General features: G+C 34.8%; 1 pseudogene; it reads right to left on the bottom strand.

The window, feature by feature from the left end:
• Nucleotides 1-18,564: 18,564 nt before the first annotated feature.
• On the bottom strand, nt 18,565-19,328 carry LOC103601069 (annotated as a pseudogene).
• Nucleotides 19,329-27,455: the final 8,127 nt, after the last annotated feature.

Genomic DNA, 27,455 nt, shown 5'->3' with positions numbered 1-27,455 from the left:
GCAAAAAGTTAATAGAGAAACACGAGATCTAAACAATACTTCAGACCAATTATACTTGGCAGATATCTATAGAATATTTCATCCAACAACCTGAGAATATTCATTCTTCCCCTCAGTACAGGAATATTCGCCAGGACAGACCACATATTAGGTCACAAAGCAAGTCTCAGCCAATTCAAAAAATTGGGAACTATTCCATGTATGTTTTTTCCAATCACAATGGATTAAAATTAGAAATCAATAATAAATGAAATTCTGGAAACTATACAAACACATGGAGATTAAAGAGCATTTTAATTAATGGCATATGGGTACAAGAAGAAATTAAACAGGAAAGCAAAAAAATTCTTGAAACTAAAGAAAATAATGACACATCATACCAAAACCAGAGGGATACTTAAAAGGCAGTATTAAGGGGAAATTTATCACAATAAATGCTTACCTCAGAGGAATGGAAAGATGGCAAATAAATAACCAAACACTTCACCTTAAAGATCTAGAAAAACAAGAACAATCAAAACATAAAGTTTGTAGCTGGAAAGAAATAATTAAGATCAGAGCAGAACTAAATTAAATAGAAACCTGAAAAACAATACAAAAGATCAATGAAACAAAAAGTTGGTTTTTGAAAAGATAAATAAAATTGACAAACCTTTAGCAAGACTAAGAAAAGAAGAGAGAAAATCTAAATAACAAAAATTAGAAATAAAAAAGGTGATATTACAACTGACACCTCAGAAATACAACAAATCATTAGAGACTACTATAAGCAAATACATGCCAACAAATTTGAACATCTGGAGGAAATGGATAAATTTCTGGATACATACAAACTACCAAGAAGATATAGATAATCTGAACAGACTAATAACAATAAAAGAGATAAATGCTGTTATCAGAAGTCTCCCAACAAAGAAAAGCCCATGACTGGACAGGTTCATTGCAGAGTTCTACCAAACCTTCAGAGAGGAACTGGTACCAATTCTCTACAAACTGTTCCAAAAGATAGAAACAGAGACTATTCTCCCAAACTCATTCTATGACACAAATATCACAATGATACCAAAACAAGACAATGGTGCATCAAACATAGAAAAATAAAGGCCAATACCCTTGATGAATATGGATGCAAAAATCCTCAATAAAAATACTAGCTAACATAATACAGGACCACATACAGAAAATTAACACCATTATAAAGTGAAATTCATCTCAAGGATGGAAGGATGTTTCAACAAATGCAAATCAATAAATGTGATACACCACATCAATGAAAGCAAAGACAAATCCATACAACCATCTCTATAGTCACTGAAAAAGCATTTGACAAAATTCAACATTCTTTCATTATAAAGACTCTCTACAATTTAGGTATAGATGGAAAGTATCTAAACATAATTAAAACCATATATGATAAGCCCACTGCCAATAGCATCCTGAACAGGAAATAGACAAGGATGCCCACTCTCACCACTGCTATTCGACATAGTGTTGCAAGTACTCGCCAGAGCAATCAGGGAAGTGAAGGAAATAAAGGGCATCCAGATTGGAAAGGATGAAGTCAAGCTGTCCTTGTTTGCAGATGATATGATCCTATGTACTGAACAGCCTAATGCCTCTAAAAAACCTCCTAGAGTTGATAAATGATTTCAGAAAGGTGCAAGATACAAAATCAATACACAAAAATCAGTAGAATTTCTATACTCCAACAATGAACATTGAGAAAAAGAAATCAAGAAAGCTAGCCCATCTACAATAGCCACCAAAAAAATAAAATATTTAGAATAAAGCTGACCAAGGACGTGAAAAATCTCTACAAAGAGAACTACAAACCACTGTTGAGGGAAATTAAAGAGTACACAAGAAGATGGAAAGATATCCCATGCTCTTGGATCGGAAGAATTAACATTGTGTAAATATCCATATTACCCAAAGTGATCTGCCAATTCAATGCAATCCCCATCAAAATTCCGATGACATTTTTCTCTGAGTTGGAAGAAGCCATACAGACATTTATATGGAACAACAAAAGACCATGCATAGCCAAAGCAATCCTGAGCAAAAAAAAATTAAGCTGGAGGCAAAACACTACCTGACTTTAAAATATATTGCAAAGCTATAGTAACCCAAACAGCATGGTACTGGAATAAAAATAGACCCAGGGATCAATGGAATAGAATAGATAACCTAGAAATCAATCCATACACCTACAGCTATCTGATCTTTGACAAAGGCAGCAAATCTACATACTGGTGAAGTGACTGCCTTCTCAACAAGTGGTGCTGGGAAAACTGGATATTCATATGTAGGAGAATGAAACTAGACCCATACTTTTCACCACATACCAAAATCGACTTAAAATGGATTAAAAAATTAACTATACATCCTGAAACAGTAAAACTCCTTAAAGAAAATGTAAGGGAAACACTCCAGGAAGTAGGAGTGGGTACAGACTTCATGAATAGAACCCCAAAGCAGAGGCAACTGAAGGAAAAATAAACAAATGGGATTATATCAAGCTAAAAAGCTTCTGCACAGCAAAGGAAACAATCAACAGAGTAAAAAGACAACCAACAGAGTGGGAGAAAATATTTGCAAAAATATACATCTGATAAAGGATTATTATCCAGAATATGCAAGGAACTCAAACAACTTTACAGCAAAAAAACAAATAACCAAATTCAAAAAGGGGCAATGGAGCTGAATAGGCATTTCTCAAAGGAAGGTATAAAAATGGCCAACAAACACATGAAAACTCAACCTCACTCAGCATCCGGGAAATGCAAATCAAGACCACTTTGAGATATCATCTTACTCCATTTAGTATGGCTACCATCCAAAAGACTGAGAAGGATAAGCACTGGAGAGGTTGTGGAGAAAAAAAAAAACTCTCATACACTGTTGGTGGGGCTGCAAAGTGGTGCAGCTTTTATGCAAAAAGGTATGGAGGTTTCTCAAACTATTACAGATATATCTACCATATGACCCAGTTATTCCACTGTTAGGAATATAGCCAGAGGAATGGAAATTATCATGTCAAAGGGATACCTGTACTCCAATGTTTATTGCAGCTCTATTTACAATAGCCAAGAGTTGAAACCAGCACAAATGGCCATCATCCGATGAGTGGATATAGAAATGTGGTACATCTACACAATGGAATCCTACACCGCTATAAAAAAAAGAATGAAATACTGACATTCACAACAACATGGATGGACTTAGAGAAAATTTTATTAAGTGAAACAAGTCAGGTACCAAAAGAGAAATACCACATGTTCTCACTTATTTGTGGGAGCTAAAAATAAATAAATTAATAAACACACAAACAAATGGGGAGAGGAGACAGAATAACCATAAAAATTCCTGAACTCTTTAAGTCAAGTGAAGAGATATGATGTGGTGAGGGGAGGAGAGGAATGGGTAAAGGGGCATGACAATTAACTATAATGTATATTTAGAAGTAAAATTTTTTAACAAAAGGAAAATGTGGTATACATACACCATGGAATACTACTCTGCCATAAAGAAGAATGAAATTCTCCCATTTGCAAGAACATGGGAGAGCTTGGAGAAACATGTTGAGTGAAATAAGCAAAGCACTGAGGGATAAATACATATGTACTCACTCATAAGTGGGAGCTAATAGAGAAAGCAGGAAGGAAAGACCACAGTGGTGTGTTGGACTTGCAGAGGGAGAGAACATACCTTGGGATACTAGGTGAAGTGGGGAAAGGGGGATGGGGTGGGAGGTTAGGGATAATTGGGGGGGAAATTTGATGGGGGGCACAGGGTATAATCACAATTTGTGGTAATGGGTATGCTGCCAGTATGGATCTAGCCATCACAATCTTAGGCACAAGTGCTGACAATTTGCTTTGTACTGCATGAATATTCAAAATCAATAAAAATATATACATGTGCAGTGAATAACCTTCTGTATATGTGTTTTCATATTCTTATAAGTATTTCTTCAAAGAAGATGCCTAGAAGTGAGATTTCTGTTTGAAAAAGTAAGTGCATATGTAGTCTGGTTAGGTCTTGCAAAAATGCCCAACAAAAGAGTTAGTTTGTATTCCCACCAGCAATGCATGAAAGTGCCTGTTTCCCGACAGCCTCAAAAACAGAATGCATTAAATTACCTTTTGACTTTTCCCAATTTGAGGGTGAGAAATGGTATCTCTATGTTTTTTTGATTTTCATTTTTCTAATCATGAATTTAAAGATTTTCCATAGTTTAAGAAGTATTTTCTTATCATCTTTGTAAATTTCCTGTTTATGTCTTTTTCTCATTTTTCTTACTTTTCTGTCCTTTGGTCCTTAATTTTTAAGTTATTTACATGTTAGGGTTAGCTCTTTGTCTGCAGTATTCATTACAAATATCTTTCCCTAGTTTGACAGAGTTGTATTGTGACATTTTTGTGGCACGTTTTGCTGCACAAGAAAAAAAAAAATACCATCAAATTTATCAATTTTTCTTTTACTGCCTTTGAAATTTGAGTCATAGTTAGAAAGACTTTTCCTACACTGAGGTTAAAGAGTAATGCAGTTATATTTCTTTTTGACACTTTTATGATTAGATTCTTTACATTTAGATCTGATCATATTAAACAAAGCAATTCTATGGTAATAGAAACAAATAGAGCTAAGAAAGTGATTAAAATGTGCAAGCATGATCAACACGGTTTATATTGATCAATTCTGTTTATGTTATTAAGATAAACAAAATAAATAGTTGTTTTAGATTATGCTTCATTATATACATATAATTTTTATTTTGAAATTATTTTTGAAAGTTTTTTGAATAGAACTATTTTTAAGCATCAATATAATAAAAGTAACCATGACCACTTCAAAAATTACATAATTTTGAATATTTTAACACCTTCTTTCACTCTCTAAAGTTGTGTTGCTATCAACAATAAATTTCTGGTCTCTCTACTCATGAAAACCTATTTTTATGGGTGCACCAGATACAAAATAGCAATAGGTACCATAAGAATTCTCCAGATAATTTTATGAGAATATTCTACAAACACTCAAGTTCAGATTTGGATGTAGAAAATATTTTCTAAAAAAAATAAACATCAGGTTGGTTTTCCAATCCCTCTGACATGGAAAAACAATCAGCAAGCCACAGAAGAAAAGTTAAAACATCATTGAAAAGAAGATTAATTTTGTCTTTTTTTTTTTTTTTTGTGACCAGTAACGGGATCGCAACCCTCCGTGTTGTGCCCGCACCATGACCGGCAACGGGACCGCAACCCTCGGTGTCGCGCCCGCACCGTGCTCAACCAGTGAGCGGACTGGTCCCTATATGGGATCCGAACCCTCGGCGGGAGCACCGCCATACTCCCAAGTGCCGCACTCTACTGAGTGCGCCACCGGGCTGGCCCAAAAAGATTAATTTTTAAGCCGAGAAGATAATAGTTTTAACTTTCTTCACCTTTGTTAGTTTGCTGTAACCTTTCTGACCATGGGTTCCCTTACTTATAAAATAGAGATAACAATTTTTTTTAACTTAACTAAAAATATAGAATGTATGAAAGAATTTACACATAGAAAACACTCAGTATTTCTTGAGTCTCTTGACTCTATCCATTTGCTCCTTCAAATCACATATATACATATGTATTTTTATACATTATTATTATATATTATTTTACATACATATATTTTCAACTTTTACCATAATTTACTATTGACTTACTGTGTCAGCGTCCCCAAGACCAATCTGAGGTTTAATGATTTACTGAAAGGTCTGACAGGGCTCAGAAAAGCTTTTATGCTTAGTGTTATGGTTTATTAAAGTGAAAGGATACAGATTAAAATCAGCAAAGGTGAAAGGCTCATGGGATAAAGTTCAGGAAAAATGAAGAGCAAGTTTCCTGCTGTCCTTTTCCAGTGGAGTCACACTTACAACACTTAGTTCTCGCAGCAACAATACCTAACAACAAAAGTGTTACCAACCAGGGAAACACTTTGGGTGAGCTTTCAAAGGCTTGGAAGCTCACCCAAGCCTTGATGTTGGGAGTTTTTATTAGGGTTTCTTTACATAGACATGTAGCATTCACATGACTGACTTCAGAAGCTCAGCCATTAGCCCTTAACAGTCAAATTGATAAGGCATGCCCCAAAGATTCAAGTAGACAAATATATAAATGGGTGTTCACCATAAACCACATGGCTAATATAAGCCATATGCCATGGCCCAAAGCCTCAAACATACAAAGATAGTCTTATCAGGCAAAATACTACTAGGGCTCAGAAGTCATCTCCCAGGAGCCAGGCCATGTTCCAGTCCTTAATACTTTGGGAATGTGCACGGTTAGTTTGACTTTGCTGAGCTAACTCTTTGCTGCATTTGTACTATTACCATTTTCTATTTTTTCATTTACTATATATAATGTATTACATATTTTAAATGTGAACCTATTATATAGTGAAGGGAATAAAGTGTTCAGTGGATTTGACTCAGACCATGCATACTCCAGTGGATGGCCTGGTTTTTTTTTTTTTTTTTTAATGTTTGCTCAGTGATAAAGAATTAGCTTGTTAAGGTAAGGCATGACTGAATTAAGACCAAGAGCCAAGATATAGGGGAAGGGCTTGGTAAATGGAATTGAAATGGTTGAGGAACTTAAAACTTGCAAAGAGGAACTTTAATTTGGCTACATAAAAAAAGTAATTGAGCTACTCTTTTACAGATTTTGTCTATTGACTTGAAGAAGCTACATCAATAAAACTCCAATTTATTTTTGTACTTGGTATATCCATATCCAACATTTCTAAAGCCTACATACGTACATAAATAAGTGGTATAATATGGTGAAAAAAAAGCGGTTTTCCTAGGCAATATCATTTAGCTGGTTGGGTTTCAGTTCAATGTATCCAAAATAAAAGAGAGATTCATTAACATCTGGCACTTCATTAGCATATGTACAATAAAAGTTATCAGAAAGCTGTGTCATAATTCTAAGATTTTATTGGATTCTAATATTTTACAAATATTAGACATAACACTCATTAGATACTCCACTAGATTAAACAAGAGAATTATTATCCTCATTTTATATAATTTTACTACTGTAAATGCGAAAAGGATTAACTGGATGTGTGAATAAGTCGCTACTGCATGTTCATTCAGAAAAAAATTGAATAGATTTCTGCAGAGACTGAAATTAGATGTGCTTTTAGATATAAACTAGATAACTAAATACATGGGCATTCTCATTCCCAAAAGTCTAAATCAATCCAAAATGCTAATATTACATAAATTTTCCAGTTGTACTTCCATCCATAAAGAATAAAATTTTAGTATTTTAAATGAAGCAGAAGATAAAGAAGTCCTGGCCCAGAACCAGTATCTCACACAATAACTTGCCAATATTGTTTTTACAATGGATTTAGCTGTAAAGAGTGCTCATTACAATCCAAAATCTGCCAGCCATCTGATTTGAGTACCTTCTCTTTAGTACAGATTGTCTATTTTAACAAATATAAGTTTGTTTATTAATTGTAGCACTCTTTCCCATCCAGTTGTATTAGTTCTAATTAAATCAAACCTTGAAAACTCATTCCATTTATTTCTTTCTTCCATGACATTAGGAAGTCTGTTGAAGTAGATTATGTACCTTATCTGTAAGGCTATATTTGTTAGCCCTTTTAGCTGGTATAAAAGTATTTTTTAAGTCCTTCAATATTATACACATTTTTTCATTACTCATAAATCATGAATTTGAGTATTTTTATTTGCCAAAATAAAACTCTTGTTTGTATCACAGATTTAGAACATAAAAATAATTACACTTGTGTGGTTCTGTGTGTGCAAGAGTGTTCATGTGTGTCCTATGAATGCAACAAACACTAAGCATTTACTATTTGTGAGGCATTATGCTTTAGGCCGTGGTTTACAAAAAGCCATATTTCCCTCTGTATTAATATTAATAATTGCTGTAAATAAATTACACATATTTATACTTTAAAAACATTTTCTTCAAAAAAAAAAAGCAATGTAAAATTGAGCTAGGTTGTTTCTGCACCCGTTATGTTGCACCTGGTGTTATGAAAGTTACACCCCATTTGGTCAGAAATCTCATTTTTGCACCTTCACACTCTTAAATGAAGTGCTCAAAAACAAGAGTTAAAAATAAGTTAAAAATAAGATGTTTCTGAGCATGTAAAATATTTGCACAATATTACAAAAGGAAATTGTATTCACCTTAATTGGCAATATAATGTCATATAATGTGTTGGTAAATATCTGGCTTAAATAAAGCTGCAAAGAGCACGGGAGTGCAGGTATCCCATTGTCATGATAATTTCCATTCCTTTGGGTACATACCCAGAAGTGGGATTGCTGGCTCTTACGATAGTTCTATCTGTATTTGTTTGAGAAACCTCCAAACTGTTTTCCATAATGGCTGTACTAATTTACAGTTCCACCACCAGTGTAGAAGAGTTCCCTTTTCTCCACATCCTTACCAGAATTTGTTATTCTCAGTCTGTTTGATAATAGCCAGTCTAGCTGTGGTGAGATGATATCTCAAAATGGTTTTGATTTGCATTTACCTGATAATTAGTGATGATGAACATTTTTTCATGTACCTGTTTTTCATTTGCATGCCTTTCTTTGAAAAATGTCTATTTGGTTGGCAAGTAAAGAGTAGATAATGATCAGTAAAACAGAGGAACACTTCGAGAGCAGTTTCTTCTGACAAGTTGAAAACTTAGGGAGGGCATGAGGCCAAAACAAAACAAAGCAAAAACCCCTCAAAATCAAATAGAAAACTGCACTGTTATTCATATACTCAACTAAGAGTTGAATAGATGTTCGTAAAGACTATACTACTTTACACAAAGGAATAGCAAATATGGGACACAAGTATTGCCCTTCCCTCCTCATTCATTCGTGAAAGACGGAGCTAGAAAATTACAGCAACATTCGACAATATTTTGTTAGATTACAGCATAGAATCACCCACTACACATTGCTTCATACCTCCGTTTAAGATGCTGGTGTTAAGAACAGAGTCTAGAATCTCACTCTCTAATTTGAGTTCTTAGTAGTTCTATTACTAAATATATCTGTGCCTCAGTGTTATCTTCTATGATATGTAAATTAAAATAGAACCCACTTCAATGACAATAAAAGGAGCAAATTTTCTCTTTTGGGTTAAAGTATGTTAAATAAAATAAGTAAAAAAAAAAAGCTGGCATGTATATAATACATTTAATGTTGGAAAAATGGCCACAATTAATACACTTTTTCACCTAAGAGGTGAGCTTTAACTACTGTGTATAGAAATAACACTAAATTGAGACAGGTATATAAGATGTTTACTGTGTTACCTTTCAAAGATATAATTAATATTCCTTTTTGGTTACATTTTCCTACAGATACCTGGCATATTATTTAGTAAATCACTATTGCTAAAGTCTGTAGCTTTGAATAACTTTTTTAATCTACACTGGTTCCTGCTCTCAAATTTCTTTGATACTCTTTTGTCTACTATACATTCCTACCTTTTGAATGCCTTATTCATCCTTCTGAAAAATTAGATAATGAGAAAAAAAAGAATACTTTATTATTTTACTTTAGAGTTGCATTATCTTTCAATAAATTTGAGGTATATATTTGGACAATACAGCTCTATTGGAAAAGGCTCAGGGATTATACAAAATATTACTTTTTAATTGTTTCCTTATTCTAAATTTTTGTCATTTTTCAAAGAATTAAGATAATCTTTTTGTGTTTTTCTTAAATATATGCATCTCTTTTAATGTTGTATAGTGTACTTGAAGCATCACAATACAAAGGGGACACAGCAGTGCAGCCATGATCGCAGCCCATAAGCCTATGCAGTGCCCAAACCCCAGGGCATAGGTGGTCCAGCACAGCAGGGAAGCCACTCCCAGGACTGAAAAAGCCTACCCACTGCTGCCACTGGAGACCCTACTTCTCCAGCTATTCAACCATTGTACACTTGCACATGACTCTCTGGTGCTGAGGACCAGCCAGCTCCATATCCCTATCCCTAACAAAGTTGAGACATTGCCTCCAAAAACAACCTCAGCCTAGGTTACTGACGCAGTCACTGATGACCTGACATTGATTACAACCACCAAAGAAATTATGCAGAGACTACACTACTGTGCCCACCCAGAACCAAAGCCAAAGCACCTGACTGAACCAGCACTATAAGATACATCTACAGGCAAAAGTCTTTTCCTATGAAAGCTACTACATAATGTTGAAAGAAGCAACTGTTCCAGCAGGTGTGAAGATATCAATGTAGAAACACAAGAAACATAAAAAGCAGGAAAACATGATACCTTCAGAAAAACACAGTAACTCTTCAGAAACAGACTACCCAAAAAAGGAAATCTATAAAATGCCATTATTATTCAAAATAATGGTCTTATTGAAACTCAGCAAGATACAAGAGAACATGGGTAGACAATTCAACAAAACCAGAAGGACAATTCATGATCTGAATGAGAAATTTAGTAAAGAGATATAAATTACAAAAAAAGAACCAAACAGAAATATGAAGAACCAAATTGAAGAATTCAATGAGTGAAATGAAAAATACAATGGAAATCTTCAACAATACACTAGATCAAACAGAAGTAAGAATTTCTGAACATAAAGGCAGGTGTTTTGAAATAACACTCTTAGACAAAGAAAAAAAAGACAGAGAACTAAAAATAAATAGAGAAATATTGTGAGATATATGATAGACCTTTTAAGCAAACAAATGTTTTCATTAGGGGAGGTCCAGAAGGAGAAAGGAAGGAGAAAGACATAAAAAACCTATTTAATAAGATAATAGTTGAAATCTTCCCAAGTCTAGGAAGGATTAATATCCAGAATATACAAGGAACTCAAACAACTCAACAAAAAAAAAAAAAAAAAAAACTGATTTAAAAATAAATGGACAACAAGTATATGAAAAAAAAATGCTCACCATCACTAATGGTCAGGGAACTGCAAATCAAAATCACAATGACATACCATCTTACCCCAGTTAGAATGGCTATTATCAAAAAGACAAAAATATCAAATGCTGGAAAGGATGCAGAGAAAAGGGAACTCTTATACACCGTTGGTGGAAATGTAAATTAGTATGGCCATTATGGCAAACAGTATGGAAGCCCCTCAAAAAACTGAAAATAGGACTACCATATTATCCAGCAATCCCACTACTGGGTATCTATCCAAAGTAAAGGAAATTAGTATATCAAAGAGATTTATGCACCCTCATGTTTATTGCAGCACTATCCACAAAAGCCAAGATATGGAATCAACCTATGTGTCCATCAACAGATTAATGGGTAAAGAAATTTTACATACACACAATGAAATACTATTTGGCCATTAAAAAAAGAATGACATCCTGTCATTTGTAAAAGCAAAGATGAGCCCGGAGGACATTGTGTTAAGTGAAATAAGTCAGGCACATAAAGATAAATACTGCATGTTCTCACTGATATGTAGGAGCTAAAAAAGTTTAGCTCATAGCAGTGAATATTACAATAGTGGATACTAGAGGCTAGAAAGGCTGGGGGGAAGGATAGGGAGAAGGTTTTTAGATAAAACGTTTCAGATGGAGGAGCAGAATAAGTTCCAGTGTTTTATAACACTGTAGGGTGACTATAATCTATAATTAATAATAATTTATTGTATATTTTTATATAGTTAGAACAGAGGATTTTGAATTTCCCAACACAAAGCAGTGGTAAATGTTTGAGATGATGGATATGCTCATTACTCTGATTTGATCATTATATATTATGTACATATATCAAAACATCACACGGTACCCCATAAATATGTACAATTATCATGTCAATTAAAAATAAAATTAAAAAACAGTGTAATCAAATAAATTAACTTACCATAGCAGTGATTTATTTCTGCATTTAAAAAAATAAACAATAACAATTTATCATTGCTCATGAGTCTGTGGTAGCTTGTAATTCTGCCAATCTGGACCAAACATGACCGATATTGAAAAGCTTGCTCATATGTCTATATTTAATAAAAAAGTTAGCCAGAGGCTGGTTCTTACAGGATGGTCTCACTCACATGTCTGGTGATTGGATGCATATGTGTTGGCATGGATAACAAGGGTGACTGGAAAAATGTCTCTCATCATTCAACAGATTAGCCTGGGCTTGATCATTTAATAATGACAAGGTTCCAAGAGAGTAAGTGGAAGCATGTCATGCCTCTTGAGTTCTAGCCTCAAAATTGGTACAACATCACTCACTATGTTCTATTTATTAAAGACAATAATACCCTAGATTCAGTGGTGGAAAATAGATTTTTTGTCTTTTTTTTAATTGAGAATATTCATGAGATACAAAGCTAATTGTCACCCCTCCTGCCCATGATGGAAGGGCCAGACTCATACTGGGGGCATACCCATTACCAGAAATTACTATTGTACCCCTCATCACCACCAAATTATCGAATTATCCCCCAACCTTCCTCCCTCTCCCCTCCCCACCCCACTCCACTTAGTAGCGATAGGAATGTTCCCTCCCTCTGTAAGACCATGGCACCACTGTGGTCTTTCTTTCCTTCCTTCTTTTCTCTCTCATCTCCCACATATGAGTGAACACAGGTGTTATTTATCCCTCTGTGCTTTGCTTATTTCACTGAACATAAGTTCCTCCAGGTTCATCCATGTTGTTGCAAATGGGAGTATTTCATTCTTTTTTATGGCAGAGTAGTATTCCATAGTATATATATACCACAGTTTCCTTATCCAGTCATCCATCAATGGACATTTAAGTTGCTTCCATACCTTGGCTATTGTAAACAGAGCTGTGATGAACATGGGAGTGCAGGTATTTCTTCAACATGATGATTTCCATTTCTCTGGATATATACCCAGAAGAGGGTTTGCTGGATCATATGGAAGATCTATCTGTAATTGTTTGAGAAACTTCCATATAGTTTTCCATAGTGGGTGTACTAATTTACAGTCCCAACAACAGTGCAGTAGTGTTCCCTTCTCTCCACACCCTTGTCAGCATTTGTTATTCACTGGAGCAATCAGGCAAGAGAAATAAATAAAAGGAATTCAGATCAGAAAAGATGAAGTCAAACTTTCTCTACTTGCAGATGGCATGATACTGTATATAGAAAGACCTAAAGACTCTATCAAAAAACTCCTAGAGCTTGTTAATAACTTCAGTAACTTTGCAGGATAAAAAATAGATGCCCCCAAATCAGGAGCATTTATATACTCAAAAAATGAATTAACAGAAAGAGAAATAAAGAAAGTAAGCCCATTTACAATTGTCATGAAAAAAAAATGTGATACTTAGGGGTCAATTTAACCAAGGAGGTGAAAGACCTCCACAATGAGAACTACAAACCACTTCTGAAAGAAATTTAAGAAACAACAAGATTGGAAAGATATTCCATGCTCTTGAATTGGAAGAATTAACATTGTGAAAATGTCTATACTACCCAAAGCAATCTACAGATTCAATGCAATCCCCATCAAAATACCAATTACATTCTTCACAGAAATGGAAAAAACAATCTTACCTTTCATATGGAAAAACAAAAGACCCCAAATAGCCAAAGCAATCCTGAGCAAGAAAAAAATTAATCCAGAGGCATAACACTACTGACTTCAAATATACTATAAAGCTATTGTAACCAAAACAGCATGATACTGGAAAAAAAAAAAAAAAAAAAAAAAAAAAAAAAAAGGTGGAGGCATAACTCTGCGTGACTTCAAATTATACTACAAAGCTGTTGTAACCAAAACAGAATGACACTGGTATAAAAACAGACATTCAGACCAGTGGAGTAGAATAGAGAACCCAGAAATCACTCCTCAGGCTTACAGCCATCTGATATTAAACAAGGGCAACAAAAATCTACATTGGGGAAAAGATTGCCTCTTCAACAAGTGGTACTGGGAAAACTGAATATTCGTATGCAGAAGAATGAAACTAGATATGCTTCTGCCACTATACACTAAAATCAACTCAAAATGGATTAAAGACCTAGGTATAAGACCTGAAATTGTAAAATTACTAAGGGAAAATATAGGTGAAACACTTCAGCAGTTAGGGCACAGGCTTTATGAACATGAGCCCAAAAGCACAAGCAGCAAAAGAAAAATTAAACAAATGGGACTATTTGAAACTAAAAAGTTTCTGCACAGCAAAGGAAACAATCAACAGAGTGAAAAGACAAACTAAAGTGGGAGAAAATGTTTGCTAACTATGCATCCAACAAGGGATTAATATCCCGAATGCACGTAGAACTCAAGCAATTATACAGTAAAAAACAAATGACCCAATTAAAAAGTGGGCAAAGGAGCTGAATATGACATTTTTCAAAGGAAGAAATACAAATGGCCAACAGATACATGAAAAAAAAAAAAAATGCTCAACATCGCTAGCCGTCACAGAAATGCGAATTAAAGCCACACTGAGATACCACCTCACTCCAATTAGACTGGCTATAACAACAACAACAACAAAAAAAAAAAAACAGTGATTTTTTGTCTTGATGGGACAAATTACAAAGTCACATTTTGAAGGGTCATGGGTAAAAGGAGGGGAATAATTTGAGTCATAATTGCAAACAATCCATAATATCCTCTTACAATTATTTTGCTATTTGTGTACTTACCTTTACATACACATAAAAAATTCTACAAGAAGTGAATATTGAGACACCCTATCTGGATTTAGAAATTCAAACTACCTCTGATGGAAAAAAAAATCTGCTTTTTTATTCCTGCACAAAGTTCATTATAGATTAATATTTTATCACCTGGAAAAGTCAGTTTAATTCTTAATTTAATGCCTCCTACTCACCAATATTTTTACAAGTTAAAAACACACAAACACAAGTTTCATGATAAATACACAAATAAGAAATAAATTAATAATTAAATTTTATCTTATCACCATATTTTTTTTCATGTAATACTATCATATTCATGAAACTAAACACTCCAAATTGATAAGACTGTATTGGCGCACATTAAACATTACAGGAGGTTTCCTAAATATTATATCAACACCATGCTCATAAACTATTCTACATATTTCAAATAGTTGTGCTGATTTGAAAATCCATGATGCTTAGAGATTTCCAAATTTCATTTACTGAAATCTTAAATTTAATATGTGTTACAGCAAGTTCAGCAATATTTAAACACATTCTAATAAGGACCATAAATATTTCATAGGTATAGCAGACATAGGTAATAGAGGATGGGTTTTGCTGCATTAACAGACATCCCCAGAATGTCAATGGCTTAATACAATATAAATATTTCATGCAAAGTATATTTTATATCTGGCTGACATTCCAGGTCAGATGAACTCCATATGTTGGCTCAGCTTTTCATAATGCACAAATTTTATGACATCTCCATGAATGTATTAAAGTGTAAAAAATAGGTTGGTGAGCCAATTACTTTCATCTGAAAATAGTACATATTACTTCCAGTCACTATTTATCAGCCAAAGCAAATGGTGTGGCCTCTTCCATCTTCAGGGTTGGGGGCAGGATCATACAGCCCTTTAATACATTTGTAGGGAGAAAAACTAAAATTATTAGTGAGCTGCAGTAATATCCCCTACTATACCTGTTATTAATTTGAATGATAAAAAATAACCCTGTCACTCTTTTTAATAAAAAATTCACAGATTTGGTTTCCCTAGAATGTAAGAGATTAAAAATAATGATCTTCTGGCCTAATAAAGACAACACACAAGTTTATAGTTTTCAGGCTGTAATGTCAATTTGAACAGAATTTCAGTTATTAAGTAAAACATCCAAACAGAATTCCAGACTCTTTAAAGGCCAAAGTTTACTTTTCCAGGAAATAGCAACCATCCTGTGTTCAGGGTGTGTTAATTTTTTGTCAGATATAAGAAAATCTTTAAAATGGAGATGAGTATCTCTTTTTTGTAACTGTAGAGAGGGACTATTTTCTTCTTATTTTGTGGAGATTTCTTTCATGGAAAAACTAAAAGACCTTTTGTTTTTAAAGCTATTTAGTGGACTTAAAAAGAAAGAAGGTCAGCAGAAGAAGTGCAATCTTCTATAATATAGAAAGAAAAGGGCCAGAATAGGATTATTAAAAAATACAATATAAGACATGAAAGCGAGCAAAAAAACCAAAAAAACAACAACAAAAACAACACAAGCTTGGTATTTGTTTCATAATATTTTAAAGGAAAGCCCTGTATAGGGAGTAGGCTGTAATGGATCATCTGGTATTCATATGCCAACAAAAAAAATTATTATATGGGAAAAAAAAATAATGGTGATGAAAAGTAGATGGGGATGCCATAAACATAAAACAGAGACTTCAACATTTTGCATAAAGTTGGTCCTGGCCATTTTATTTCATATTATCATGTCTTACTCCAATCAAGTGTTACTATTATGAAATATAAAAGGAGAATGCCATTAAAGATGATAATATTAAGTTGGATAGAATTAGCCTGTAACTATTTGAGGTTTAGTATGTGTAAACTTTTTGGCATTATCCATTTATGTTTTCTATAGTCTTGTCCAATTCTAATAACATCACTTTGTTAGAATTGGACAAGACCTATAGAAAAGATGCCCTTGCTACTTATTTACTTTGGCTTGGTTATTTTAAAATATGATGTCTATGTATAGAGAAGTTTCTTCTTATACTAGACTTTACAAGTATGATTCACTGAAATGAACTTGGCCCAGGAAGGAAACTCTGTGTTTGTGTCTGAAAAATTTTTTTTTTTTTTGTCTTTTTTTGTGACCAGCAACGGATCACAACCCTCAGTGTCGCGTCCGTACTGGACCGGGACCAGCAACGGGATCGCAACCCTCAGTGTTGCGCCCACACCTCACTCAGCCAGTGAGCGGGAACCGGTCTGTATGTGGGATCCGAACCCTCGGTGGGAGCGCCACCGCGCTCTCAAGCGGCGCACTGTAGCAGTGCGCCACTGGGCTGGCCCGTGTCTGAAAATATTTTAATTAACACATAGAAATGTAGGTTCTGTGACCTTCGTTGTCCTATCTTTTCTCTGATCTCATAAACTGATTTTGGTACTTTGATGGCAAATTTCAATGAAAAATTACTATAACTGCTTGAAGGTTTTAGAGAGACAGAATGCAACATTCCCCTATTCATTCAGTCTGACTCAACAACTAGCACACTATTAGGTCGATAGATAGGCCAGCCTATGGGCTGCTATTACAGAGTTACAATCCCTTATGAAGATATAAATCAAGATTCTTTCTGTTTGAAAGTTTAAGGATATCATATTGTTTTTCACTCTAACTGAGGTTGTAAACCATGGGAAAATTCCAACTTCTAAATTTTTGTCATATTTCAGGGAAGAAAAGGCTGGTTATGCTCTGTTAGAAAAGTTACTATTTAAGCAGTGGATTTTTAAGTGAATTTTGGCTCATATTGCTAAGAAGCAAAATTAACCTGCACATTTTATTGCTAATTTTCAACATAAATGTGTGTGTACCAAGTGTTTGATACTCCACTTTTTTATTTTTTTATTTTTTCCATTCATAAAACTTTTATTCCATTTACATGAACTTAATACACGTGCTCTTAACAATTACACTTAGATTGTTCATGAAAATTTCATAAGACATTAAACAAAGCTAGCCATCATCTCAAGTTATTTCCCTGTTAACTATTTTTACAGCACATGCATGTTAAGCAAGTATCAAAAAAAAATCACAAAAGCCAAAAATCCTTAAAAAATATTAAATGCATGTTTTTTTTGTTTGTTTTTCCACTGTGCTTGATAAACATGAAGTAATGGATATCAAGCAATTCAATTTTACTGCATCTTTACTTTTACATTTGTTCTTAGGTTGCCTAAAACATTTAAATAGAAATAAAATGGGTGCAGCACAAATAATGAAAGCAAACAGCAGGTAACATTACAAATAATGGAAGGTGAACCATCTTTGCCCTCATCCAGATTAAGCTGGGTCACAAATTTGTCTAAAGGAACACTTCTGCAGCTGTAGTCAAAGGTGTACACATGGAGATTGAGTACTCCGCAGATATACATGGCTCAACCTGTAGCATCCAAGGGATATCTGTTCTACCACAGCCTTCTAAGTGCTCCAAACCTTAAAGTATACACGATATCTACACCTGTGACTGGAACCAATTATTCCTTTTATTTCCCATGAGGACAAGCCAATATGTAAGCAGTTTTCTTTGCTTAGAACATGAAAGCAGTTTTAACATTGGCCCTTGTGAAGCCACAATGTACCAAAATTACTATGCCGAACATTTTTAACTTGTATAAAAATTCCACATCCCCATATTGGCCACATCAAGGTGAAAACCGAGAACTGCCTAAAATGTTAACTGGCTCTACTCCTCTAATATTAAACATAAAAACCACATGGGAAATATAGAAATTCAAATAGAACTAACATAAACCTGTCATAAATCGTAAACAAAAAACTATTTGTGGGACAGCATGGATGACAAATGGTCTATTGTGTGAATTTTAGAATGAGTCAGAGAAAAGTTGGAAGGCTGGTTAACTTTCCCCTCCTTCTCCTGCTTCAGCTTCGTCCCCTTGGGTATCCGAGGTCCATAATGTTAAATTGTCTCTCAGTAATTGCATTATTAGCATGCTGTCTTTGTATGACTCTTCACTTAATGTATCATGTTCAGCAACGTCTTCATCAAATGCTGTCTTTGCAACAGAGAAGGCCTCCTCTGGGGAGTTCAGAATCTCGTAATAGAACACAGAGAAGTTAAGAACCAGACCCAATCTGATAGGATGCGTTTGCTGCATTTCCCTTTTGCTGATTTCAAAAGCTTCTTGGTATGCTTGTTGTGACTGATCCACAATCCCTTTCTTGTCATCACCAGCTGCAACCTCAGCCAAGTAATGGTAGTAGTCTCCTTTCATTTTCAAATAGAAGACTTTGCTCTCTGCTTGTGAAGCGTTGGGGATCAAGAATTTTTCCAAAAGAGACAGTACATCATTGCAGATATCTCTTAGCTTGGTCTCAATTTTCTCTCTGTATTCTCGAGCCATTGCTATTTTTTCTCAGCACCTTCCTTATTTTGCTCAATACTTGAGACAACCCTCCAAGATGACCCACAGGCTCCTACGACATTTTTATAAGCAACTAAGAGAAGATTCCTCTCCTCTTTGGGTAATTCAGCTCCTTGCTCAGTTACAGACTTCATGCAGGCTGCCATATTATCATATCGCTCAGCCTGCTCCACCAGTTTGGCCTTCTGCACCAGCTCATTTTTATCCATGATTGGGTGTTCTGTGTCCGGAGTGGGTGGTGGCAGATGGACGGGGGCTCAGCAGTTTCTGGGCAGTGGCAGTGAGGCTGAGACTCTGTCCTGACACTCTACATTTTTGGAAGTAAAGAATAACATGTGCTAATATCTGAGAACGAGAAAGAGGGTTACTCTGCAAGGACATCCTGTGCTAACAAGGATAAATCCATTTTGTTGTTTGCCCTTATACTTAATATACTACTAAAATTCAGGACTTCATATATTTTCTTAGGGTTATGCTGACGTCATGATCTACAGTGACAGAAAGCCCAGCCTACTATCCTTGTGCTCACACAGACCGCCATTTTGTAAATGGGTTCTATTTGCCAAAGTATAGACATAAGAAGTATAAATTGCTACTCATAGCATGTGCTGAAAAAAATTGATGAGCATGGACATTTTATTTAAAGCATTTGCAACACCATCTTGAAATTTTAAAAAAGTGATATATTAGTAAGCAATAAAGGATTGCTTTAAATTTATATATTGTTTCATTTTCCTCCAGCACACTTATGTCCATTGTCTGAATAGAAAAAGGAAATCTTTTTGGCACTAGCTGCCATCTGATTCCCTGGAGCTAACTTTGTAAGCATCTGCTAGTTTTGACCCCTTACTGCATGCATTTGCAAAACTAGTATTTTTAGAACATACATTGTATGTCAAGATCTATGTTATGTACTGGGGATACAATAGTAAATAAGGCAGATATAGTAAGGGAATTGAATGTCATCACAATCTAGCAATGTTCTATGGTTCATGCCCCAAGTGAATAACAACACACACTCACTGTTAAAGTCAGGAATTAGGGATTTTACTTGTCAGCCGGGCAGCTGGCTGTCTCCCCAGAAAGCCTGGTCAGAGAACATTCCCCAGCCTCATTAGGGAAAAGTTTATAAAGGCAAAAACCGCATCTTGTTTGGCATACAGGATTCTCTACAAGAGGAAGCAAGCTGGTTTACAGAAGCCAAAATAAGCAGGTTAAGCCATTTCTATGGGCTCCTCTGCCTGTCTCCAGGCAGAGTTCCCTAAATCAAGGGTCTTCTAACAGATGGGTAACTAGGTTACTGTAGTTGTGAGTTAAAACTAGGTAAAAAAGCTTTTTGGGTAAGGGTCTTTATCACACCTGGGTGCAAGGGCGGGAAGTGTGGTTACTTGAGGAGTGGTCTGCTTTAGAGAGCAACTCTCTTTCTCATCTACACAGGAAAGACCTGGCAGTCTGTGGTTTTCTTCCTAACACAGGAACAGGCTTGTGACCACAGAGCTACAGAGTGCAGAAATGCATTTAGTTGTTTTTACAACTGGGACAAAGATGGAGTCAGTCATGTTAGCTTGCAACAGCAACTCTGCAAGAGAGTTTATAACATGTGAAACACAAGCACACACACATACACATACTCACAGATATATAGTTGGTAAAAAAAAAAAATCACAAAACAGCAAAGCATCAGTTCAACTGGTAAGTCCAAGTTTATTCCCATGGGCACAAGTTAATTCCCGTAGGCAAATAATTTCTTGCCTGGTCGAAGTACAAGGAATAACTTTATAAGTAAAGAAATTTGAGTGATGTGGAAGTGTACCTACAGAAGCTCTCAGTCTAGAATAATACAATTTGCATAACCCAGGGAAACATATAAATAGGAAGATGGGGTTGGATATGCTAAGGCAGAATGGTAAAATAGAAACGGGCAGAAAAAAAAAAAACAGTCTTATTTCCTCAGTACTAAGGGTTTTGCCAATACACTAGTAAAAGGTATAGCTAACAATAGAGCACTGAAATTTAGAAGCAAAGACCACTCAATTCTTTGATATTTATGTATAATTTACTCAAGCCTAATAGCCCTAATTCTATGGTTAATTCACCTTCCTCACAAAACTTATGCAAATTTCCTAGAACATTATTTTTGTGGTAAATTAGTGTTCTCAATACTTCCCACCAGCAAACTCTAGGTCTCACATTTTTTTTTTTTTTTTTGTCTTTTTTTTTCCGTGTCCGGCAACGGATCGCAACCCTCAGTGTCGCCCCCGTACCGGACCAGGACCGGCAACGGGATCGCAACCCTCGGCGTTGCCCCCGCGCCTCGCTCAGCCAGTGAGCGGGAACCGGTCTGTATGTGGGATCCGAACCCTCAGCGGGAGCGCCTCCGCGCTTCCCAAGCGGCGCACTAGCGCAGTGCGCCATAGGTCTCACATTTTATTGCTGTTGACTTACTTTTGCTACATTATGTGAAGATGTGCAACTCACCCTGTATTCCATAATTAAAGAAAAAAATAGTTGCTCACTTGCATCATATGTGTATGTAGCATGTTTTAATGAAAGGTTACAGTCACGAAGAGGATTCCTATCAAACGACACCTTAATTTAGATATTCGTTTGTTTGCAAAAGTTTTTTAAACCCCTTCTACAGCTGTTTTTTCACTGGCAACCTTTCTCAGGATATAGGGTTTTGTTTATTTGTTTTTTGCTTGTTTTGGCAGCTGGTCTATATAGGGAGGATATAGGTTTTAAAAAGATTGCTGAGTATCTTCAAAATAAAACTAGGCATTATATAAGCACACATTTCTGGATTTTCCAATAATATGGGGTTGTTCTAACTTTCCTGGACTTTGAGCTCTTTTACAACTATTAGTTGTAGAAAACTGGTAACTATACAGATAATTCTTGCCCATAGACTTACAAATTAATCTTCTTCAGTGAAAAAGCATTGATCTCTCTCCCTATAAACAACTTTTACATTTCATTATAAATGTATTAGCATTTGTTGATGAGGTATATATTACATTTAATGATTTGCATATGTTGAATCATCCTTGCATCCCTAGGGTAAATCTTACTTGATCATGGTGTATAACCTTTTTGATTTGCTGTTGTACTGTTTGTTAATATCTTGTTGAGTATTTCTGCATTTATGTTCATTAAGGATATTGGCCTGTAGCTTTCTTTTTTTGTTGTGTCTTTGTCTGGTTTTCATAACAGGGTGAGGCTGGCTTCATAGAATTAATTTGGGAGAAAAGCCTCTGTTTTGATCTTTTGGAATAGTTTGAGGAGGATTGGTGTTAATTCCTCTTTAAAGGTTTGGTAGAATTTAGTGGTGAAGCCCTCTGGTCCTGTGCTTTTATTTGTTGTAAGACTGCTGATTATTTGTCAATCTCGTTCCTTGTTACTGGTCTGTTCAGGTTTCATATTTCTTCTTGGTTCAGTCTTGGTAGTTTGTATGTGTCTAGAAACTTATCCATTTCCTCCAGGTTTTCAAATTTGTTAGCATATAGTTGTTCATAATAATATCTAATGATTGTTTGTATTTCTATTGTATCAGTTGTAATATCTCCTTTTTCATTTTTGATTTTTGTTTTTTGGATCTTCTCTCTTCTTCTAGTTAGTCTGGTCAATGGACTGTCTACTTTGTTTATCTTCTCAAAAAAAAAACTTTTTGTTTTGTTGATTGTTTGTAACATTCTTTCCGTCTCTATTTTATTTAGTTGTTCTCTGACCTTAAGTATTTCTCTCTGTCTACTAGTTTTGGGATTAGATCATTCTCACTTTTCTGGTTCTTTGTGATTTAATGTTACGTTTTTTATCTGAAGTCTTTCTATTCTTTTGATATAAGCGCTTATTGCTATAAACTTCCCTCCTACTGTTGCTTTTGCAATATCAGATAAGTTTGGTAAATTGTACTTGTATTTTCATTCATTTCAAGGATTTTTTTTTCCTGCTTTATTTCTCTTTGCGCACTGGTGGTTCAGAAGCATGTTCTTTAATTTCCATGAATTTGTATAGTTTCCATAGTTGTGTTTGTTGTTAATTTCTAATTTTATTTTATTGTGGTCTGAAAATATACTTGATAAGATTTCAGTCTTTTTATGTTTGTTGAGACTTAACTTGTGACCTAACATGTTGTTTATTCTAGAGAATGATCCATGTGCTAATGAGAAAAATGTATATTCAACTCTTGTTGGATGTAATTTTCTGTGTATGTCTGTCAAGTCAACAAAATCAAGCATAAAACCATATAATTACCTCAACAGATGCAAAAAAGCATTTGACAAATTTCAGAATCCTTTCATGATATAGACACTCAACAAATGAAATATAGAAGGTAAATATCTCAACATATGAAAAGCCATATATGACAAATCTTGAATTGGGAAACACTAAAACAAAGCTTTTCCTTTAAGAATAGGAAGAAAAAAAGAATAGCCACTCTCACCACTCCTACTGAACATACTATTGGAAATATTAGAGCAATTGGGCAAGAGAGAGAAAGGGCATCCAAATTGGAAAAGTCTAAGTCAAATTGTCACTGTTTGGAAATTACATGATCCTATATATAGAACCCATAACCTCTACCAAAAAACTCCTAGAGCTGATAAACAAATTCAGTAAGCTTTCAGGATACAAAATCAAAAATCAGTGGCAAAAATCAGTAGCATTTTTATACACCGAAAACCAACACACAGAAAAAGAAATCAAAAAAGCAAGCCCACTTACAAAAGCTACCAAAAGAATGAAATACTTGGAAGTAAATTGAACCAAATAGGTGAAAGATCACTACAATGAGAACTACAAAATTCTGCTGAAATAAATTACAGAGGACACCAAAAGATGGAATGACATTCCTCGTTCATGGATTGGAAGAATCAACACTGTGAAAATTTCCATACTACCCAAAGCAATCTACAGACAGTGCAATTCCCATTGAAATACCAATTGCATTCTTCACAGAAATAGAAAAAAAACAATCTTAAAATTCAAATGGAGCAACAAAAGACAATGAATACACAAAGCAATCCTGAACAAAAATAGATAAATAAAACTGGAGCCATTACACTACCTGACTTTAAGTTATACTACAAAGCTATAGTAACCAAAATAGTATGGTACTGGCATAAAAACAGATACACAGACAAATGGAACAGAATAGAGAACTCAGAAATCAACCCAGAAACTTACAGCCAATTGATCTTTGTTAAAGATGTCAATAACATATATTAGGGAAAAGACAGCATCTTCAGTAAATGGTACTGGAAAGACCAGATATCCATGTGTAGAACAATGAATCTACACCCATATCTCTTGACATATAACAAAATCAACTCAAAATGTATTAAAGAGTTAAGTATAAGACCTGAAACTGTAAAACTTCTAAAAGAAAACATAGGGGAAACACTATAGGATGTAGGACTGGGCAAAGACTTTATGAAGAAGATCCCATAATTACAAGCAACAAAAGATAAAAATAAAAAAATGGGATTGTATCAAACTACAAAGCTTCTTCACAGCAAAGGAAACAATCAAAGGAGTGAAAAGACAGCCTGCCAAATGGGAGAAAATATTTGCAAAGCATACAGTGACAAGGGATAATATTCAGAATACACAAGGAACTCAAACAGCTTTCCAGTAAAAAACAAATAATCCGATTAAAAAATGATAAAAATGGTCAAAGGAGATGAGTAGACACTTCTCAAAGGAAAACATACAAATGGCCAATAGGTACATGAAAAAAATGCTCAACATCACTAACCATCAGTTAAATGCAAATCAAAACCACATTGGGATATCATCTCACTCTAGGTAGATAGGCTATTATCAAAAAGACTGAAATAACAAATGCTGGCAAGGATGTGGAGAAAAGGGAAGTCTTTTACACTGTTGGTGGGACTGTAAATTAATATAGCCATTATGGAAAATAGTTTAGAGGATTCTCAAACAACTATAGATAGAACTACCATGATTATGGTCCAGGAATCCCACTTCTGGGTATATACCCAAAGGAATGGAAATCATTATGTCAAAATGATACCTGCACTACTTTGTTCATCACAGCTCTATTTATAATAGCCAATTTATGGAAACAACCTAAATATCTATCAACAGATAAGGAAAATGTGTTATGTATACACAATGGAATACTACTCAGCCATAAAAAAAGAATGAAATTCAGACATTCACAGCAACACAAATGAGCTTGGAGAATATTTTGTTAAGTAAAAAAAACCAGACACAGAGGCAAAAATACCACATGTCCTCCCTCATAAGAACTAAGAAACAAAGAAAGAAAGCCCATAACAAAACATTGAAGTTTCAGAGGGATTAAACAGACATATAGTCAGTAGATGTGGGAAAGGGGGAGAGGAGAATAGGGAGAAACTGGGTAAGGACACAAAAAGGAATTATGGTTTGTAATTATGGACATACTAATAATATTGATTTGATCTTTACATACTGTACCCAAATAGTGATAGCCCTGTACCCTATAAACATGTATAAATAAAAAATAATAAAAATGAAAAACTTAAATGGACAGCATGAAAAGTAAAAAAATGTATTACAGCATTACTTACTGCATATGTGTGCTTCTTTAAATCTTCTTTTAACTAGTAGCAACATACTAGTTACTGATTCTCATGTTTATTAATGAATTAAATAATGTGTTTGATATATGTTCATTTTATATTTGTGTGGGAGATGACAATACACTCTTTTGAAACTGAACCTTTAAAAGGCTACAGAACAATTTGCTAAATTCTTTCATTGAAGAAAACTCATCTCTTCCTGCTCTTCCTTTTCCAGGAATTCCTTGTGCTTACCATCACAGACTCAATTACCCTTAGTCGCCTTAGTGTATCCAGGATCTCATTTATTGTGTGTCCTTTAACAAAAGGGCCAGAATACCTGGGTTTTGAATTTCAGCATCTGAAAAAAATTTGAAGAAATAATAAAATTTCATATTTTTTTTTATTTCCTCCATTGGTCTCTTTAATCTGAAAAGAGCAGTATGTGTTTTTACTTCCTACCAATATGGATTATGCCACGGCTATTAGAAATCAGAAGCATCAACCATGCAGTTTGATTTTTTTTTGACACAGCTGCATGTCTGCATTATATATTGAAGTTCAAGCTGTTATGTATTTATACAGGACTTATTCCATAAAATGCAATGAGTACATCTGTAGAGCTAGGGCTGGGTTTGGAGCTCACAGACCCCTCAAGCTCATTGTCCAGACTAGGTCACAAACCCTTCACACACAGGTCTATGAGCTAGGTAAACTGAAAAAAAAAAGGTCCTTGGAAACTTGGTTGAAGAAAGAGTAGTCTTTACTCAGCACACATGCATCTAAGAGCTAAGCAGTCCCAAGAGAAACTCAGAAACTGGACTGCTACCAGCAAAGTCCAAAGTAAAACTGAGCAGCTGCCAGCAGAGTAAACTTGCTCTAGTTTTAGACGAGAGCTCTGCCTAGCTGCTGCTGCTTCACAAAGTGGAGAGCACACAATAGCAACAAACTAAAAAGATACATGGGTGCACATGCGCACTAATTCCAGCCACACTCAATTTGTTTACAAGGAATGTGCTGCACCACCCCCAACTGGATCCAAGGCAAGGGGGCCTGACCAAACTATTCTATTTTCCTCACAACATCTTAACTAATTTGTTTCTCCCATTACTTTTATGGCTTCTAGAACTAAAAGAACATTTAATTCTTAAGGGAGATGTCCTTTAGCCAGGGGACCCATAAATACAGACCAACAGTCAAAATAACCTGACACATCCTTCCTCAAGTTTTTTTCCTTTCTCTTGTGGAAGACATCTCTAGGATGACTAATGTCCAATCTGATCTCAGGAATCAATGAACCTGACTAGGAAGTTGAGGTCAATATCATCCCACAAAGTTATGGATTGATCAAAACTTTACAGTTTGGAACATTATCAATGTATGACTAGACGTTTAATTAAAGTTAGAGAGTGTGCATACTCATAGGAAAAAACAGGGTGGCTGAAATCTCATGTGAATTGAAAACTCTTTGTTTTGTGCAATTGTAATCATCTGTGTATGTAAACGCACATCAATCTTCATTCTGGCCATAAGCACAGTAGCTGTGTAATAGTAATAGGAAAATGTAGTGGAGAAATGCAAAATGCTAAAACATTTCACTTTTACAGCTATGCCCTTCCTTTAAGTAACTTGCTACTAAATAAAACTTAAAAGAATATAAACATATGAATATGAAAATAATGTTACGAATAACAGTTTCTTAAGACAAAGGGTTATATATCTTTCTGGCTTCATCAAATACTTTAAAGGTAAAATATAAACTCTGTTGGCCTAAGAAGAACTGAAAAAAAAATTATT

Source organism: Galeopterus variegatus, unplaced genomic scaffold (genome assembly GCF_000696425.1).
Source record: "Galeopterus variegatus unplaced genomic scaffold, G_variegatus-3.0.2 Scaffold3575, whole genome shotgun sequence".
NCBI classification, from domain to species: Eukaryota; Metazoa; Chordata; class Mammalia; order Dermoptera; family Cynocephalidae; genus Galeopterus; species Galeopterus variegatus.
The sequence above is the reverse complement of the archived record's forward strand: the minus strand, read 5'-3'. Positions and strand labels throughout refer to the sequence as shown.